The 19725-nt window shown below is 34.2% G+C and overlaps 1 protein-coding gene across 1 annotated transcript in view; it reads right to left on the bottom strand.

Annotated features, from left to right (window-relative positions):
• SP6 (Sp6 transcription factor) overlaps positions 1-18625 on the bottom strand; it is a 26361-nt gene extending 7736 nt beyond the window's left edge. Inside the window, exon 1 of the mRNA XM_015810443.1 lies at positions 18472-18625. The gene's annotated coding sequence lies outside the window, so the exon portion shown is untranslated. The remainder of the gene's footprint in view (positions 1-18471) is intronic.
• Positions 18626-19725: the final 1100 nt, after the last annotated feature.

The following is a 19725-nucleotide window of genomic DNA, read 5'->3' as shown; positions in this document are numbered from 1 at the left end:
ATATTTGGTTTTTAACAGGTTTTTATGGGGGGATGATGTTTTAAGTGTTTTAATATGCTGTAAGCCGCCCTGAGTCCTATAGGGAGAAGGGCGGCATATAAATCTATGAAAAATAAAATAAATAAAAATAAATATAAACCTAATTTGCTTTTGAGCATCTTTTAATGCCACTAATAGAATTCAATGGATTCTATTCAATGGATTCTATTAATGGAAAGAGAACAGAGCTCATCCATGCAAGCATTTTATCCTGATTATATAGTATTACTTCTCTTGGTGTCACACAAAATAGTCCTTCACCTAATCTTTTCATATTTTTCCTTTCTATATTTTTTCTCTTCTGTTCTCTTGTTTTTTCTCTCCAAACCATTTATATGATAGTTTTGTTTTGTTGCCCACCCATCCACTCAATCAAACTTTCTTGTTGTTACTGACTAATGTGCACTACAATATTGCACCATTATCAAACAGCTAGCTGGAGAACTGCTAGCATTAACAATCAAAAGATATTGTACAATCAGATTGTCTTTTCCTCTCTTGGCATATTTTATACAGAACTGGGAAAAGATGGGTGAGTTACAAGTGCAGAGTAATATGATCTTGTAATTTTTTCTAAATATTAGATTATTTTTTTTAAAAAAATGCTTGGAAGAGTCTAATGACTCTTAATGGTGGAATTTATTTTGAAGCAATAAAAATCTGTTTCACAGTATTTCCCTTACTTTCTCTTTGACCTCTTGCAAATGGTAAAAAGTTAGAAAATAGAAAATTCATGGCTATATTCTTTTTTTATTTTGCTAAGGCCACAAAAGTGCACAATTGTGAATAACTGGACAATATTTTGTGCCATTCTAGAGGCAGATATACTATACATTCAACAGAATTTAAAGATGCTACCTGAAATGATAAAACAAAGAGGGAGTAGAAGTATGAATAAAATTGAACTCTATCAAAAAGTGAACTTCTCAGGAACCCAATCTGCATTTCCGCACAGCTGACAAAAGACAGATACCATTATCAGAAAAGATATTTATCTGAAACAGTAGTAAAATATTTTAAGGACAAATTATTATTTTGTATTATTTTAAGCAAAAAACATTTTTAAAAAGCTTAATATTAATAGAACATTATCTTTGAAATAGGCCCTTGCAATTACAATTATCATGTGAAAGATAATTTATAGAATCAATAATATCTTCAATTTGACAATGATTTTTCTAGTCTAGAACAGGGCTATTCAACCTTTTCACCCATTGTACCACTTTTAGGATATGGCAATATCCGAGTACCACCAGTCTCCTATCAAGATGTCAAAAAATTGATGACCAAAAAAAAAAAAAAAAAAAGGAAAAAAGTGATAAAGTACAGGTAGTCCTCGACTTACAACAGTTTGCTTAATGACTGTTTGAAGTTACAATGGCACTGAAAAAAGTGCCCCCCAAGCCACAGCCGAGCAAGACACCTGCCTGCCCACCCAGCGGTGCTCTTCCTCCTGTTCGAGGTTTTCATTGTTGTGAGCATTTCTGTTGGGGATTGGCAGTGGAGGTGGGGTGGGGATGTTTGGTTTTTATTCCACCCGTCTGCTGGGTGGTTGCAGCAGGTTTTGGTCACTTCACATGATCCTGGGATACTGTGACCGTCATAAATATGAATCAGTTGCCAAGCATCTGAATGTAAATCACAAGACCCTGGAGATGCTGCAACATTCCAGCTGATCGGTGCTTCTTCTGGGCTCAGCAGAAGCGCCAGGATCAACGCTGAGCTCCAGCTGGAGCCTGGCGCTGATACTGGTGCTTCCACTGAGCCCTGACAGCCACGAAGAAGTGCCGATCAGCTGGAAAGCAGCACTGATCCTGGTGCTTCTGCTGAGCCCTGACAGCCCTGCAGCTCCAGCCATCTCTCGCTCAAGCTTGTGCGGTACTGCCACCGGTTCAGCTCATTCCCCTCCCCCGCTACCACTTTTCTAGGATGGTCGCGTACCACCTGCCAGGTGCCAATGTGCCACAGGTGGTACCCGTACCACTGGTTGAAAAGCCCTGGTCTAGAAGAGTTGCAGTTTGCCTGTTCTACCACAGGCTGGAAGATGCAGTTGCAGATTACCAGAGATGTCTGATGATAGGTAGTCTGTTTCTTTTTTTTACTTTTCTGATTTTATAGTTATTTGTTTTTTATTTTGAAGTTTCTAATTTTGTTTATGACTATGATCTCCTATGGACAGAAAATATTCCAATGACTGATTTAGTGTAATCATATTACACTTCACAGTGATTAGAAAATGCAATCCATGAAATTTTAAGCATTAATATAAATCATCAGCAAAACATCAGCATATTTTCTCAGATAATATTACTAAGACATTATTTCACCAATATAACAGGTTTTTTTTTAAAAAAGCATACTTATTTGAGATGTATATGATATATAGTATGCTACCATCATTGCATAAGTATGTCATGTTGATCACTTTATTTAAAAAATATTACCCACCATACCCAAAAGTTCCATTTGGAGTATATAATTTATTCTTGTGTTTGTTTACAATCAAGAAAATTATATAAAATATAATTATTAGGGATTGTTTTTATGTGTTTTTACTGCTGTGTTTCAAGTGGTTCTGTTTACGAAGTTTATGTTTTGTTTTAATTACGTTGCAACCTGCCCACAGCCTTCAAGGTAAGGTGTGATAAAATTTTCTAAAAACTCTTCTATGTCCTGTTGTAAATTAAGGTTAGTCTGCTTAGAAAAGATAACCTCTAAGAAGATTGGATTGGTGGCTATTCTATGCTTGCACTTCTTCCATTAGCACCAAATCCCCAAGTTATGAGTATCTTCTATACTGGGTGGCCAATAGCATTTGGAACAAAATAAATCTACTAAGAAACAAGTCTTACTTTGTTCACTGGGCTTACTGCCAGTACATTTGCATGAGATTAAAGTCTCAACAAGACTATGGCCTTAATGTATTACTTTTATTAATTTTAATCAACTAAAACCGATTGATCAGGCAATAGATGAATATAAATACGCATTTTAAAAAATCTGCAAAATTTATCATTTGAAAAATTGCATTCTCCCTATTTTCCACATAAATGGGAAAACCTCTTCAAAAGCAATGCCTTTTATAAAACATAAATTCATCTTGAAAATAAAGAGAATGTTTGTTTTCCACTCTGTGGGGGAAAATGCACGCACAGCAAACTGCCGTGCTTCCCCCCCCCACAAACCTCATAACCTTTTGATACTCTTTGTCCCAGTGAAGCAGCCAGAAGTTCATACCCTTTTGACTTAATGCCTCACCTACCTAAACAGATAATATGCTTAAGTTCGTTCTCCTGTCTTTTCCTGCCTTTGTTAGTTCCTTCTGCTTTCATCTCCCTGTATTTGTCTTTGACCATGTAATGTGTTACTAGAAAATAGTTGCTTACATGAAGACATTTTCCAATGAAGAAACCTTTGTCAGCATCTAATGGTTAAGCTGGTGTATGTAACAAGTATATAAGAAGCAATAAACTCAGAGTTAGTCAAGCTGTGTCCTGCAGCTTCAAACCTCTGCCTCAAGACATGCCTGCATCTTTTTATTAGCGTCTTACACCACTCCAGGTGAGTTTAGTTTTAGCTGATTATCTGAAGTTAGATCTAAATAATACCTAATGTTCAAATGATTTCAGTGATCCTGGATGCAATACCTAAATTTTATTTGTGTTGTATCTTTTGTTCCAGTATATATTTTGAAATCAAGGGGAGACTAGTTGGACACACATACATATAATATTATACTGCAAAAAAAATTATGCTAAAGTTCAAAATAAATAAACAATTATGACACAGATATAAACATTATCCCAATCTGTTAAGATAAGTTTATCTGTTAAGATAAATCTTGTTAAGAAAGTACATATAAAATATCATGCATATTAACTGGTGTTTTACTTTATATTTACTTAAACTAAGCTTCAAGGATAGAAAGATAAAAATCTAAAAAAGAGTCATTCATTATAAGCACAACAAAAACTCATATTTAGCCACTTATGCCCAATTAATTTTTAAACTACAAAACAGATTTACTGTGAAAAGATATGATAGTATCTTAAAAGTCCCATTATCAAAAGTGTTTAGTGATACTAACCCCGTGTGTGTGTGTGTGTGTGTGTGTGTGTAGGATGCCTAGTCCGTACAACTGCTTTAAAAGAAGGTATATATTAAATAATATCTATTAAGTAATGTAAACTATTTAATATTTGTTTCTTATAAAAATTATAAGCTAATCAATTACAAACATACAACAATATGATATTCATGTAAAAGATAGGACAACTTCTAAAGAAAATGCACTCAATGCATAAACAAAGCTATTTTTTTAATGAATCAAAGACATGCAAGCAATTCTGTTTTCATTATGGCACTTGAGTTTTCCAGAAGAAAGACACAGGTGGACACATACAATTTTGAAAATTGGTTTAAGATAGTGTTATTTCACCTCAAAGAACCAATCTCTTCTATTTATTTGAATTAAAGGTTTAGCATAATTTTTTTCTAATTATCATGCAAAAACATATTCAATCTGAAATACCTTCTTCAGAAGGCCAATTCAAAAAAATGCGAAACTTGTATATTAGATGAGTTGATTTAATTCCCCCCTCAATAAATATTAAGGCAAAACCAAATAAAATTTAAGGTGGGGAAGCACCTCAGATGGAAATTAACAATTTTATCCCACAAAAATCAAAGTATCTTCACTTAGTTACAATTTTCTGTAATTCTTTGGAGGAATGGCAATTCTTTTGGGATAAAACATGTCAATTTAGGGAACATGATTCTTTGCCTGGCTTTATTTTTAATTTACACATTTTATTAAATGAAGACAAGTTTATTCAGCATTTAGAATGAGATCTTGAATTATTAATTTAAAATATGTTCAAGGCATCTGTTGTAATCCAGCTTAATTAAATTGCAAGAAAGAATCTGTGATGGATTTGAGGAGACTTTTTTAGCCTCCCTGACACAAAGTTCATTCTATCTATCTATCTATCTATCTATCTATCTATCTATCTATCTATCTATCTATCTATCTATCTATCTATCTATCTATCTATCTATCTATCTATCTATCATCTATTAGATTTTTATCCTGCCTTTATTACTTTATAAGTAACTCAAGGCAATGAAATGCCTAATACTATGTTCTCTATTTCCCCCACAACATCAACACTGTGAGCTAAGTTGGGCTGAGAGACAGTGACTGGCCCAATATCATCCAGCTGGCTTTCATGCCTGTAACTATGTCATAGTCTCTATGCCAGCACCTTAATAACTATACCAAACTGCCTCTTTTTCTTACCTATGTGAATTAAATTAATTTACAAAACCAGTATTATTTTAATTAGACTGTGAAATTAGTAGTGAAAACTACTATAGATATTCAAATTTTGAGTATATCCTGTTAGCAGTAATTCTGCTCTACTATGTTGGCATTTTCATGCACAATATTTTATCCTCAGCTGTAAGCTGAGGGCATATACCAGTTCACTATCTGATTTTTTTCATATAAACCATGCTGCACTTCAATGGTTAGATAGCCTAGACATTGGTATTGGAACGTGGATGTTATTAACATTTATATTTTATTGTGTGCTACTAATCTAGATGAAATGTTAATATATCTTGCTAGTTCATGTATGATATCCCATACGTTAAATAAATAAACATGCTCATTAAAAAGATTTAATCCTTAACATTCTTCATAGAGATTTTTTAATTTTAAGAATTCTATTTTTGTTCCCAAGCTATTGTTTTTCATTTTCTTTGATAGCAAAATTGACCATGGAAGTTTCATTTTCATTTAAGTAATATTTCTAGGGGAAAACTGCTAGAAATAGGATTATTTCCCCTTTGGGCACCTCAGTTGCAAGTTTAATTTACCTAAAACTACATTCTTTTATCCTCCATTCAAACCCCTATATCATCTGCCTCTCTGATATTTTGTTCTTGATATTCTATCATAACCCTAAGGCTCAATTTCAGTATGATATTTACAGATAAAGTACTTACTTGTTTAAATTGTTCACTGAATTCCCATTCCATTCAGAGGCATGCATCAATTGTGCACCCATTATTAATACTCGAGATATTTGGATAGATATGATGTCTGGTTGCCAAAATTGTATAATGGGATAATAAGTGTAACAAACACATTTAAAGCAAGATGCAGTATGGCTGCATAACAAACTCTCTGATAAATTGAAAGACAAAAAGGACAAATATAAAAAGTGGAAAGAGGGCACATAACTAATACAAAATATCAGCAAATAGCCTGAGCCTGCAAAGACGAAGTGAGGAAAGCTAATGCTCAAAATGAATTAAGGCTTGTGACAAAAGTCAAAAATAACAAAAAAGCTTCTTTCAACAGGTAAAAAACAAGAAAAAGGTTAAGGAAATGGTTGGTCCATTAGTGGAAGAAAGTGGCAAGAAGGTGATAAGCAACAGGGAGAAAACAGAACTACTTAACTTGTTTTTTGCATCCGTCTTTACACAAAGGGAAAAAACAGTCCAACCTATCAAGAACAGTACCATAAGAACAGATTAGAAATACAAGTTAAAATAGGCAAGAAAATGGTAAGTCCACCCTAGACGAGTTCAAATCACCGGAACCAGATGGATTACACCCCAAGGTTCTCAAGGAACTGGCAGATGTGATCTCAGAACCTGAACTATATCTTTCAAAGATCCTGGAGCAATGGGGATCTGCTGGTAAAGAGCTGATGTAGTTCCCATCTTCATGCCAGACAAATATTACTGCATTCTTTGACCTTGTGACAAAATTAGTCACCTGGAGGAATGCTGTCAATATAATTTACTTGGACTTCAGTAAGGCATTTGACAAAGTAGACCACAACCTACTACTTGATAAGATAGAAAAATGTGGCTTAGACAGCATCACCACCAGATGGATTCAGAGCTGGCTAACTGGCCGTATTCAGCATGTGGTCCTCAATGGAACTCCATCTACATAGAGAGAAGTGTGTAGTGGAGTGCCCCAGGGCTCTGTTGTTGACCCGGTGCTCTTCAACATCTTCATCAATGATTTGGATGAGGGGATAGATGGGGAACTCATCAGTTTGCAGATGACACCAAGCTGGCTGGAATAGCCAACACTCCAGAAGACAGGCTTAAGATACAGAAGGATCTTGACACACTTGAACATTGGGCGCTATCTAACAAAATGAAATTCCATGATGAAAAAAGTAAGGTTCTACATTTAGGCAAGAAAAACCAAATGCACAGATACAGTATAAGTGGTACCTTGCTCAATAGTAAGTAGCGGTGAGAGGGATCTCGGAGTCCTAGTGGACAATCACTTAAATATAAGCCAGCAGTTTGCTGCCAAAAAAGCCAACACAGTGCTAGGCTGCATTAACAGAGGGATAGAATCAAGATCACGTGAAGTGTTAATACCACTTTACAATGCCTTGGTAAGGCCACACTTGTATCCAGTTTTGGTCACCATGATGTTGAAATGTTGAGACTCTAGAAAGAGTACAGAGAAGAGCAACAAAGATGATTAGGGGACTGGAGGCTAAAACATATAAAGAACAGTTGCTGGAATTGGGTATTTCTAGTTTAATGAAGAGAAGGACTAGGGGGTGACATCATAGTACAGTTCTCTCTAGATTTTCTTTAACTGGATAGGTTAAATTTCAAAGCCTTAGTTGGCGATTTTTTGAGTTACATTATAATTTCTTCAATTTCCTCTTACATTGTCTTCTTGCTCTTTCTCTACTTCCTCTTTTTCAAACTCTACTGCTCTCAAGCCATCCATTAATATCAGTGTTATATTTTCTTACTACTGGTCATTAGGATTACCTATGAATGTTTTATTGACTTAAATGAAAGACAAGATGATGCTTTGTTTTTCATTCTTTGAAGAAAGAATAAAATACTGAATGGGTGAATTTTACTACACCAGCAATGGAGAAAACAAGCCTCAGAGAATTTAGAAAATAAGCAAGTTAGGACATCACTCTGAAGTTTCTTCCAAAATCTCTCTTACCTGCCCAATAAAATAGATTCCTATTGTATACCTTTTGTGCTTCAGAATTTGTTTTGTTGGTAATTCAGCTTTAATGTGACTGCTTATTAGATCTGAGGTACTGATTTGGGGAAGGCATTGGGGAACTTGTTTACAAGTCTGTCCATCATTATGAAACCTCTTCAGTCATTATCAGAATTAAGTTATACACACACACAAATACGTGTGTGTGTGCATGTGTGTGTCCCACATGGTGTTTTCTCACATAGTGTATTCCATTGAGATTTAGCTGAAGCGTAAAAGCCCAAGGAGGCTGATTTAGTTGGAGAGATTTGTATTTAAGATATGCTGTCTTGAATGGAAGTCAAATATTCAATTTTCTAAAGTGTTAAAAGCTGAATTGAAAATATCAGTTATATATCTCATCCATAGAAGAAAGAACTGAATTTCCCAGTTTTGGAAAATCAATGGATCTAGGCATTAAAAATATGAAATCTAACTTCTTTGATTTAAGACTCTAATTCATTCATCAAAAATGATTAAAAACAGTTATAGGTTTTTTTTAATTTCAAATCAGTACAATTTAATTTTCTTTTTACTGTCCTAATATGTTGCTGAATTATATTCCTAAAATATGTAATTTGTCATCTCTGAATCGACTGTCAATTTGGGGGTACAACAAAGAAGATACCGTAATTCTATATAATTGAAAATTAAATCACTCTCATTTTAAGGAATGAATTCAGGATGAGTTTGTTATCCATTTCTGAAAAGTTTTGTGTTATAAAAATAAGGAGATAACTCAGTACACTGCTACATGGCCTAGATTTAATATAAACAACTGAATTAATTCCACATAGGTATTTATATTTATTAGATTTTTCTTAATTAATTAAGGGAGAGTTGGTTATGTTTAGTTCATTTAATTATTGCAAGATATTTATTAAATTTATATGGTGCCCATTTCACTGTCAGGAGACTCTAGGCAGTAATATAAAATAATTAGAACATAAAACATTAAAAATATAAAGCATTATTTAGTTTTTTCCTTCACTGAATAATCTAATTAATATAAATTGGGTTTTTTGTATTTCACAATTTTAACAAATAAAATTAATGATTAAAATTTGGTATATTAATTGCATAGCGATTTATGTGACATTCATGTTTTTTTGCCACATTATAAACAAAGTTTTGCATATTCATCCAACAATACAAAAAAAAATTGGAAAAAAAGAATGAAAGAATATTCTTTTTATCAAATTGAATGAGACTACTTTAAAATATATTTAAAAAAAGGTTTTGCATCCGAGAATTGTCTTTAAAAAGACAATCATCAATAGGCTTCAGGAGAGCTAGAACTTTTTTTTTAATGCAGGCTTCTATAGTTTAGTCAGTGCTTAAATGGCAAATATTATTCCTTTCCTTTCCTGACCCTTCCCAACTGCCACTCAGTTTGCATCAAATGCATGTTTGTATTGTTAGCACCTGTCTCCATCAATGTGCTGAAATAAAATTGCAGCAGCATAAAATAAATGGAATGCTTTTCTTTCAAGTAAACATATGTGTCAATCTTGTCTTTCTATATCACTTCTACAACCTAGGAAGAAAACATCTTGAATTTTCTCAATAGATTCTAACCTGGAGCTTTCTTTGTTTTCCTTTCAGTTTTAAAATCAAATTGGAAAGCTACACCAGCGTATTAAATTCATCTTATGATATCAGTGTATCACTTTCATTCATTTAGGAAATTTCGCAAAATTCATCTCATTCAGGCACACAAATGTTAGAGTACTATATTTTGTATGTATGTATGTATGTATGTATGTATGTATGTATGTATGTATGTATGTATGTCATTCTTTCATTCAGCGGAAACCCTTAGTCAACCATCTGCATGTATCTGTTCTAACACCCAATTTCTCCATCAGGCAATTCATATAAAGCCTACAAACAATCCTCTATAGATTGACTAAAGTTCTTTTAAGTCAGTTTTGAAGGGGGGGGGGAGAGAGAAGGTTGTTTGTCTAGAGATTCATTTTCTTGAGCTAGACGGCCCTTTAAAATCTTAAATAAACATGTAAATAAACAAAAATTTAATGGGATGAGAACTGCATTTGGTTCTTCAGCAGCATTCTGAAGACCAAAATATCAATTATTATTTATTAAATTTGTTTGCCGCCTATGTCGTCACAAGGCACAAGGGATGAACACAGGTAATCCTTGATTTGTGACCACAATTGAACCCAAACTTTCTGTTGCTAAGGAACACAGTTAAGTGAGTTTTGCTCCATTTTATGACCTTTCTTGCCATACTTGTTAAAAGAATCATTGGAGTTAAGTTAGTAACACAACTATTAAGTGAATCTGGCTTCCCCATTGACTTTGCTTGTCAGGTTGCCAAAGGTGATCATATAACTCCAGGACACTGCAACTCTCATAAATATGAGCCAGTTGCCAAGTATCTGAATTTTGAACACATGGTCATGGGGATGCTGCAAAGGTTGTAAGTGTGAAAAATGATCATAGATCACTTTTTTTCAGTGCTGTAACTTTGAACAATCACTAAACAAAATGGTTGTCAGTTGAGGACTACCTGTACATGCAGAATAAAAATTATATCATTAAGGTAAATGTAAATGCTGGAATTCTTAATCTGAATTTTATTTTGATCTGAATGAGTAAAAGTAGGCTGAAAATAGAATCCTTGGAAACCGCAACTGATACAAAATGCTGTAGCTTGTAAGAGCCATGGTGGTGCAATGGTTAGAATGCAGCATTGCAGGCAAAGTCTGCCCACTGCCAGAAGTTCAGTCCTGACCAGCTCAAGGTGGGCTTAGCCTTCCATCCTTCCAAGATCAATAAAAGGAGGATCCAGATTGTTGGGGCAATATCCTGACATTGTAAACTGCTCAGAGGGTGTTATAAAGCACCAAGGAGGTGGGGTATACAGTAGAAGTCTAAGTGTTATTGCTAATTATTCACTATTAGCAAATCCAGGTTGCTATAATCAAAGAAAATCTGTTTTACAGTTGGCCTACTGGTTTCAAGCCAATTGAAAACCCTATTTTTAGCCTACTGATATTTAATAGTTGCTATGGGTTTATTTATAGTTTTTAATATCTTAGCTTATAATTTATTGGTTTTATGGATGGATTTTACTATTTCATGAATGTTTTATTTCATTTTCCATAAACTGTCTAGAAACAGAAGACTAAGCAGCATATAAATATGGGTGAATAATTAATTAATGGCAGATCTATTCTGAATAGCCTTTGCCAAACAAATGATCATTATGTATATTTTTTAATGGTAGAGTTTCATTTTTATTCTGATTTTAGGTTTTTATTATGCTTCCTGCTTTTATGATATGACCTACTGAGACATAATTTTTGAAACCAAATGATTTTTTTTCTTTAACATTAAAAGTAACATTTTGATAACTTTTGGAGGTCCTCTGAAGTCATATTCAAGACTATGAGGATCATATTCAACCTTGGGACCTCTATCCTAAACCCAATTCAACTTATTCTCTCCATATGAAAAACAATGTCCAAGCATTTATAACTGCTTTTGTTTATACTCATCACAGTTATCTTATCTATTATAGCTGTCAATCTTGAGACTAATATTTCCTAAGTTGATTTGATTGGTCATGATGTTTTGGGAGTACAAGCCTGGAGAAAGAGGTTTGATAATGAATACAAGTAATAACCTCATAAACTTTGTTCTCTCACCCTCCCACACATATATTTAAATGAGAGCTGCAGTTCATTGATCAGTGCCGCCGACTAAAGTTTTAATTGCAGATTAAATTTTGCTTCTCATATAATTTGTATGGCTGCCAGTATGTAAACAGTAGTGGCTTTCCCATTAAGTAGTTATGGCCACACACTTCAAAGAAAAAAGTATCCCTCTCATCAGGAGTCTCAAAAACAGCATGTGAAGTTTGTAGCATAGATTTCATCAATTAATTAAGCTTATTAAAAACTATGATGTTAATCTTTTTTAAAAAATCCCATATACCTTTGTTCATAACTAGTTGAAAAAGCACTTCAGTAAAAACTGAACCACAGTACTTATTTAATGCTAAACTGCCTACAGGTATTTGCTGAAATTAACATAAAATTCGATTCTATGATAGAAATAGCACTTAGACTTATATCCGCTTCACAGTGCTTTACAGCCCTCTCTAAGTGGTTTACAGAGTCAGCATATTGCCCCCCCCCCCAACAATCTGGGTCTTCATTTTACCCATCTCGGAAGGATGGAAGGCTGAGTCAACCTTGAGCTTGTGAGACTTGAACTGCCGAACTGCTAGTAGTCAGCAGAAGTAGGCTGCACGTACTGCATTCTAAACACTACGCCACCACGGCTCTTAATACTAATCACAGAAAGAAAAAGTATTTTCTTTGTTAGTTAAAACCCTTGGAATTATGTTCAAACATTTCAAATCTATTTGTAATCCCATTTATACTTCTTAATCTGCAGAACAACTAAAGATCATTTTGTTGTAGCTATTTTTGTAGCAAAAGTATTTAGATATTTAGACAAATATTTGCCCTTATAGCACAAAATCAAAATGTTTGAAATTTATATCAACATAACCCACAGCATTTACTTTTTGGAAGTCAGATGGAATAAGAGATCCATCTGGCAACCGTAGCCTTTAGAGGTAAGGAATTGTATGTGTTTAAAACAATCTCCACTTCAGAACAGATATTAGGTGGTATAGAACAAAGTGGGCAAAAAAAGCCAAAATCTGCTGGCAGATGCTTATAATTTATTAGAGATTTCCAATTCCTGTTAACAGAAATATCGTTAAAAATTGAGTAATGTTTTAAAGGCATCCAAACATCTTCATCTTCTCCTTGTGATCTCCTCCCCAGAAATCCACCAAAGAAAAATGTGCAACTTGAAATTAAAACTTAACTGCTACTTTCACCTCTTCATTGCTATAATGGACAATAGTTGGTGTAAACAAGAAGACACTTTGTGCAGAAGCATCATAACCTTTATTCATGTATTCAGGAAAAAAAAAATCCTGGGCTCAAATTCTTTAATTCTAGATGTATGTTTCCTACTCTATACTATTTGGAGGTTCTAATAAAAAACATATTAGCTTAAAATCTACGTGGCCCTGGTTAAAACTGAGCAAATATGACTTTGCCACAAAATAAGTTTAGAACTGTGTTCAGGGAATGAATCTGGAGTGATACTAACAGAAAAATTGAAAAATGTGGACCAGATCTATTCAAATAAGCAGGATTGGAATCCTATTCAAGTCTATTTAAAAAAGAAGTATTTTTTTAAACCTCTGGATCCAAATAGATTATTTATATAACATACATACAGGTTCTTGTTTCCTGTTTTACAGGTACTTAGGTGGTTCGTTGTTCTTGGTTCAGTTTGGCCTGTTTTCATTTCAATTACCTTGAACCAAGTTACCTGTTTTGCAGACAGCAACTTGTCTCTTTCCTTAAAGCATCCACACTTACGCAGTTATAGAAATAACTGTAAAAAGCATCCAAAGCATTAATCATATGAACAAACTGGTACATACAAAAATCTATTTAGCCAAAAACTTGCGTATCTAGCAATTGGCATTGGGATCAAAGAATTAATGTTTTAAATCACCCAAGCAATTTGCAATCTCCACTTGAAATGTTTAGGTCGGTTTTAGAAACGTGACAAAGCAATACATTTAGATATAGTACATGATAAACCATATCAGTGTAGTGGGCCAAACTCTGTGCAGATTACTTTTTCCCCATTGCTTTGATGAATGAACCAACCTCAAACATTTGTCCATCATACATGTATCTTGACTTTGCTAAACATGCCAATTGGCCCAATTTTTATTACATAGTTTCAAAATAAAACTTTGGACAATTTACTTTAAAAGGGCATTATTGAATAAAAGCATATTAAGCATATGAAAGATGTGAGCTATATAGCAATGACAATTATGATTCTTAAGGCTTAGAAAACAATTGTTTTATTATTAATTGAAATGAAAAGAAATTGCTTTGGAATGGGGAAAAATACCTCTTAAAAAGTGGGTCATGTTTCTGGATTACTAAATATGCATAAAACTAATACTAAATACTTCTTGACTTCAACATTATGTATTAAATTGTTCTTTATGCATGCTTAGATATGTTTGCAAATGTATTACAAAAATTTCAAAAAACAAAAAGAAAAATATTATAGGTCAAAGCATTGTGAAATTTAAGCTGGTCTGTCAAAGAGAAAGAAACTCCTTTCCTTTTAAATCCATTTGAATTTTATACTGGAATAGGTAATAGGCACCCACACACGCACACTCCGTTTTTACTCAAGTTTTATTCAGAAGTAGCTAATATTATATGTGGAATTATAATGATATTATATATGGAAGTGCCTAATGTGGATGGTACCTATAGCAGTCTGATTTTGGCTGTGAAAATGGCCCAATGATGAAAATGTTTTTTGCTTCCAAATGACTGATCAAATTTGCTTCTATGGCTAAATACACATTCTGTTTGCGTATATGTATGTGTATGTGTGTATGTGTGAGTGTTTGTGTGTGTGTGTGTGTGTGCGTGCGTGAAAGAAGCTAATCAGAATTCTCTTGTATCATGGACAGCTTTGCTTTATAAACTGATTAATTCTGAATGCTATAATGCAATGTCTACAATTATGGAAAGTTCCCTAAATGAACAACTCACCTTCTTTCAATTTTAGTTTCGCTTCTCCAACACAGTGAAAATGCCACTGGAGTGTGAACACCTGCAACTTGTTGCATAATACCATATCATCATTCTGATTAGAGCACAAAACCAACTGAAGAAGTACAAAATTTATGTGATAGCAATATGTTTTAATACACTAAACTAATTTTTCCATTTTTGTTCAACTATTCTTAGAGATTGCTAAGAAAATGTGACTTGCTAAAGATTAGAAAGTAAATCCCTAGAGGATATATGCATAAAATCCAACAACCTGTTCCATATCTTAACTCTAATCACTGGGACTCTCATACAATTCAGCTCTAAACTCTTCCTCAGAACTTAAGATCAATAGGATTATTTCCAGGTAAGTCTATATTAAATTATTGAAAAGTTTAAGGAAAGGAGAAATCATTCATCACCAAGGTGAACATTGTTCCACACCAACAGAGTTGTTACCGGTTTAATATTAACATGAAGAAAAATATATATGTGGTAGAATTTCTTATCAAGTTTTCTAAATGTTAATCTGGGGGTTGGTTTGTTAGTCTAATACAATTAATGGATACATTTCAAGAAAAACTTTTATTCAAAGAAAATTGGCATAACTTGCAATATAAAAAGTGAACAGTGAGTCACGAAATATCTAGTTCAGCTTGTTTGCCAAAAGTAAACGACTGGTCTTCCAGTCTTTGAATGCTCTATAGATAAATACTGCTGGTCTGATTAAACATTAGAATATGTTTATAAAATTGGATGGTAGAAAGATGCGCAACATATAGATTTAATAAATAAAAAATAATAATACACACAAAGCATCCTTGATGGGATCGTGTATGGTTTCCGGCAAGTAACAAGTTTGTTTGTTTTTTTAAAAAACGGGGGATAAAATTAAAAATAGAAGATGACAGGCCTTCACCCATGGCATGACTATCTGAATATTTGCTTCACTAACTACAAAGAATCATACCCTTTTGAATATACAATAATTACTCAGCCGTAGCCATTGCCATCTCCACACAAATGATTTCGTAGGTTGCCCACAAATTTACACTGATCACAGTTGTAATATAAGTAAATATTTTATAGGTACCCCACTGAGAATCGAACATGCACAACAGCTCTCAATTTTCTTGATTTCTCTTCACTCCAGCAGCCGTACCACAATGCAAATAAAGCAAAGAGGACACTTCAGGCAGCCTCATGCAGAGCTCCATGAAGGAAATGTCAGGACAACAAACAGGATGAATGCATGGGCACATCTGCTAGGAAGTTTTCAGCCAAAGATAGATGGGAAACAATGGAAATTTTGCATTGAACCATTACAGCAATAATGGTTTACGAACCAGCAAAAAATATTTTTTTTTTGTTGCAAATTTCTGCTTCGTGACCCAAGATGATGAAATGATTAGAAAAATGAAAAGGAAAAAAATGTTTTTTCTCCTTTTTTATGAATGGTTAATAATTCATAAAAAATGTATGACAAGAATTTTTTGGGAAACTGGAAACCTACACATTTGGTAGCTTGTTAGCCTTCAGTTGATCTAATATATTGCCTGAATGTATAAATTCCCACTTCCCTTTCATTACCCATTGTGCCTGAGGTAAATGGAAGTTGCATAACAGTACAAACTGTCTTCTCCATGAGTACTCAACATTAACTGTATCTAGGTTTTTTAATTATTATTCTGATATATCTTTGACCTAGCTATGGTTTCAGTGGTGCAGTGGTGCAAATCACTTAAGTTGGATTTCCATAATTCAAAGGAAAAAAAGACCTCCCTATTTCTCATCTCCCTGTCCTTATGAAAGCATTTGCACCTTTTTGATATATCTTCCCCACACTTGAATAGTAATGGTCTATAGAGATTCTCAGTCCAGGTCATAGTTGTTCCATTGTTCCAAAAAGCAACTGAACTTTCTTGGCTTTTGCTTCAAAAACCTTTTGCTAAACATTTTTAAGGGGAAAAAACAAGAAAGTCCAGCATCTTTGGATGGTAATTGTTTATCAATCACCCAGTCATAATTATTTTAGCCCCAATGCAGAGATTTAATAAAAGGCTTTCCACAGAGCATTTATTATGCAAAAAAGTGCCTCAGTATTATTTTATACAATACAGAATATTAACCTTGTATTGGTCATGTATGCATATTCAATTGAGAACCATAGTGAATCCTCTTTCCATAATACACATATTTTCAAATATCTGTTTCTCACACCCACAAATTACATTTGGCGATATATCACCAAGTATTTTTAAAGGGTGGTCCAATTAATATAATTTGTGAAGTTGCAAGATTATTAGGATATAAATCTTGATAATGCAAACACAATCCTAATGGTAGGTGAATTCTCCCAATTCCAAAGCCAGACACTATGTCAGAAACCAGTTCCTAAGATCAGAATGCTTTTAATAATACAATGAAAGAGAATCACCAATAATATCAACGTAAAAACCACCTGCAGCCTAGTTCCATTTCTTATAATGAAAGACTGCATGTACCAGAGAACAGCTGCCATGTTCTCCAGTTTGAGATTATGTTTTATCATTGGCCTTGAGCTAGGGACAGTAATTAAATCAAGCCATAGATCAAATCTAATTCCCTCTCCTTTTAAATGTAATTTTGAACACTGATTTATTTTAAAGGAAGAACCCAAATTCATTCATAAAATCTACATCATTCTGAATCAAGATCTATCTATATCAATAGTGATATCAATATTTCTATCTTGATCGTATTTAATTGTATTTAAGAATTATATTATATCAATATTTCTATACTGATATCAATATAATTCTTAAATATTTTCATTTTCAAAGTGAGGGTTTTGTTGCATCTGCCTGCTGGACTGATGCTTGCACTAAGCATTTTTATTACTTTAGTGATGCTTTAAATGTTATTAACTTTGAAACATATTCACACCTAGTCAAGTGCTACCCAGATCTTTTGGGGATTTGAAATGCGAGTTTTAAAACAAGCTTATTAATCATCTCCTTACACTATTCAGCAGTACATTATTGGTCCTTGTCTTTTTTTCAGCAATATTTAATATTTTAAATCTGAGCTGTATTCTTAGATTATACAAATATCAAGTCACTTTTATGCAACTAAATGTACAGCCCAATAAGACTACAATTCCTTATATACTTACCTGGAGAATATTAGATTAAATTCAAACTGACAAAAATAATACTTTCATACTGAAATACAAAGAAAAGTGATTGTTTATATTCCTTTCCTAATACAGCTGACTCTAATTACACAAAGCCCGCTTTCTCTGTAATCATTATTCCTTTCAGTTATTTTAATTGGAAAACGTATCTATGCTTTCTCAGTGAGAAGCCATACTCCATTCAACGGGACTTGTGCTCAAGCAAAACGTGTGCATAAATTTAATTTACTTCATTGTTCTGAGTATCTCACGAAATAAAAATATAATTTCTATATTTTTAGAAGTTTTTTTTATACAGGGAATAAAGGACACGACAAGGAACTCCAAACTGAAGTATCTGCCAAAAGTTTAGACAATTTGTAACGAAAGAGTAGAGGCCAAAACGAACGTTCTTATCGTTTATCCACCTGTAATCTTCGTTGTGTAAGTCCCTGTCTTTACTTTATACAGCAGCTTAACTCTTCCACAAGTTCAGCATCTTTGAATGCGGACTTGTTTTCTAGCACGAAAGAAAAGGCAAGGAAAAGAAACCGAGAGGAAAAAGAAATTGAGTTACATACTGGTTTAAACTTGCTGGTGGAAGCAGCGGTCTTCCAGCAGGTTTTTCCACATTGGTTTGTCTGGAAAACGTGTTGCGGTCTCCAAAGCAAAATCCAGAATCCGAAGAAGAGAGGCAGTCCTCGGGGAACCCAGAGCGAGGGAACGTGACCGAGGGAAGCTAGACAGGTATATGCAAGTTAGTTAAGAGCTACTCTAGGAGTGACTGGTTCAAGCTTTCACAGCTGGGAAGGACGGAGTAAATTCAAGCCACGCCTCTCAGCCCCACCCAGTACCTGATGGCTTTAACCCTTCCAAGTATGGACAAGTGCCTTGGCAGTGGGTCCTACGTAGAGAAACAAAACGCGCACGCTCCTCTCTCGGAAGGCTAGCATAACTACACAATGCGCTTGTATATACACTCTCGGTCGGGAAGCAGTAGGAATCCCTTGAAAGATCCGCATCTTTTACTCAACTTGACTCAACTCAGCAACTGGCCCCTGATCCCGGGAAGTAACGCTTGGCTGCAGATGCTGTATGCACCCCATCCCATTTTACTCTTCGAAGCCCGATCGTTATGCGCGTACAATTCTCATATTCACCTACAGCACGCTCAGGTTCTCCGCTGCAGTTACGAGTCCGTTTTCACTAGTTTGTAACCCAGTTGCCGTTTGCCTAAATTCTACATATTTAGGAACTAAGTTAGATTCATGTTTTAACTCCCCTGTCCCTAAAACAGAGATATTTGCCAAAAAAATTAAAGCTAAACTTTTGTTCCAGGAGAATATGATCTTACCCGAACAGCAACTGGTAAAATGTTCCCATTGAACTACTTGGATTCCCACAAAAAGGAAAATCAGAAGTATACTCCCATTGCACACAGCCCTTAACCTAACACCATCTATAATGTGTTAGCTTGCAGAAATTGCAAATTCTGGTTTTGTAACACCCAAAGAGCAGATACCATGGGGTCACACAGCTTGTTTTAAGATTTTAACTAAAGAGACAAGTGTGAATAGGTCAGTTGACCTATGTGATTGCACTATATATTATACTAACACAGCGTTAAACTACATTCAACCTCAGAAATGAAATCCAGGATCTCTCAACCAAGATATCTTTTGGTTTGTAGTTTAGCATGAACCTAGCTGATTGTAGTTTATTCAATAAATCATAGTTAAGCAAACCTTGCCTCAGAAGGTTGTGTGAATATAGAAAGGGTATCACTGGCCATATCCACATATTGTATGACAAGTCCATGAAAATATATAAATGAA

The sequence above is a fragment of the Protobothrops mucrosquamatus genome, unplaced genomic scaffold (genome assembly GCF_001527695.2).
Source record: "Protobothrops mucrosquamatus isolate PMUCROS unplaced genomic scaffold, P.Mucros_1.0 scaffold10, whole genome shotgun sequence".
NCBI classification, from domain to species: domain Eukaryota; kingdom Metazoa; phylum Chordata; class Lepidosauria; order Squamata; family Viperidae; genus Protobothrops; species Protobothrops mucrosquamatus.
Note: the sequence above shows the minus strand (reverse complement) of the source record. Positions and strands in the feature narration are given on the sequence as shown.